General features: G+C 61.2%; 1 non-coding gene across 1 annotated transcript; it reads right to left on the bottom strand.

Moving 5' to 3' along the window:
* Window positions 1-361: 361 nt before the first annotated feature.
* LOC127695622 (5S ribosomal RNA) lies at window positions 362-480 on the bottom strand. The gene has a single exon (XR_007980007.1). It is a non-coding gene; the product is annotated as a 5S ribosomal RNA (ribosomal RNA).
* Between the last annotated feature and the right edge of the window lie 972 nt (window positions 481-1452).

The following is a 1452-nucleotide window of genomic DNA, read 5'->3' as shown; positions in this document are numbered from 1 at the left end:
AATCGCAGGGACAAAATAAAATGCTTAGGGGTGTGCCAAAATATCATATAATATACCAAAAATTATGGAATTCTGTAAAAGAGGAAATTTATACCCTAAAGTATTTCTATAAAGAAACCAGGAGCCAGGAAGTGGTGGCGCACGCCTTTAATCCCAGCACTTGGGAGGCAGGGCAGGTGGATTTCTGAGTTCGCGGGGCCAGCTTGGTCTGTCTAAAGAGTGAGTTCCAGGACAGCCAGGGCTGCACAGAGAAACCCTGTCTCTAAGCCCACCCACCCCCCCCAAAAGAAACGTGAGCCGTCGGCTGTGGTCCTGACAGTGACCAAAAGCAAGAGAGGACACGACGGGGCGGAGTCCAAAAAGCCTACAGCACCCGGTATTCCCAGGCGGTCTCCCATCCAAGTACTAACCAGGCCCGACCCTGCCTAGCTTCCGAGATCAGACGAGATCGGGCGCGTTCAGGGTGGTATGGCCTTAGACGATGGCTGCCACTCTGGAAAAGCCCCAAGAGCCTGCTGCCGGCGCCCACCCACCGCCACTGTCAGCGCTGCCCGCCTGCCCGCCAGCCAGCCCGCCTGCCCGCCCGCCCGATGCCGAGCCCACGCAAGCCCAGGGCCCCGCAGACACGTGCACTGTACCGCACCGCACACCACGAACCACACGCACGCACGCACGCACGCACGGCCCTTGGCCCGGCCCGAGCCCCACATACACGCGCCAGCCCACACTGCCAGCCTACAACCTCCCTGAACCCCTTCCGCCCTCCTCTGGCCGCCCTGATGGAGCAAGGGCCCAGACAGTGAGTGCCAGCCTTGGCCCACAGAGATCTCTCCTTCTCCTGCTCCTCCCCTCCGCTCCCCTCCCCTCCCCTCCCCTGCCCTAAGGTTCTTGGACCAGCGTCCTCACCCACCTACCCGTGACTTCCTCTTGCCCTGGACGCACGAGGAGGACTAGGAGGACGGTCCAGCTTCTGGAATCTGGAATCGGGGACGCTGGGCCCCACCTCGCTCACTGCACCGTCCGTCCCTCTGTCCCTCTGTCCATCCCCGCGCCCCGAACTGGGACCCTCAGCCGACTGTGGATGGCTGGCATCCCATCCCACCCAGCGTCCGCACAGCCACACCCAGCGGCACAGGCTAGCCCGGGAGCCAGGCACTCTCCCTGCCCTCCCTTTGGAGCGAGCGGGCGCACACACACAATACCCACACAGGGGCACAGTGAGCCCGACACAAGCAAGGGCTCGCGGGCGCACCTGGGTGAGAAAGCGCGACATGCTACTGATGCACAGAAGTGGGAACTTGAGCACCGGTTACACGCATGCCTGCGCACACACGCACATTCACACACGCACTCACAAGCATGATCACAATGGAGCGCTTCCAGGCCCCAAAGCACACATGTCATCACACATACACACACATATATACACGCAGCACTCCCACATTAGCGGAC

The sequence above is a fragment of the Apodemus sylvaticus genome, chromosome 10, assembly GCF_947179515.1.
Source record: "Apodemus sylvaticus chromosome 10, mApoSyl1.1, whole genome shotgun sequence".
Taxonomy (NCBI): domain Eukaryota; kingdom Metazoa; phylum Chordata; class Mammalia; order Rodentia; family Muridae; genus Apodemus; species Apodemus sylvaticus.
This window is presented reverse-complemented; position numbering and strand designations above follow the sequence as displayed.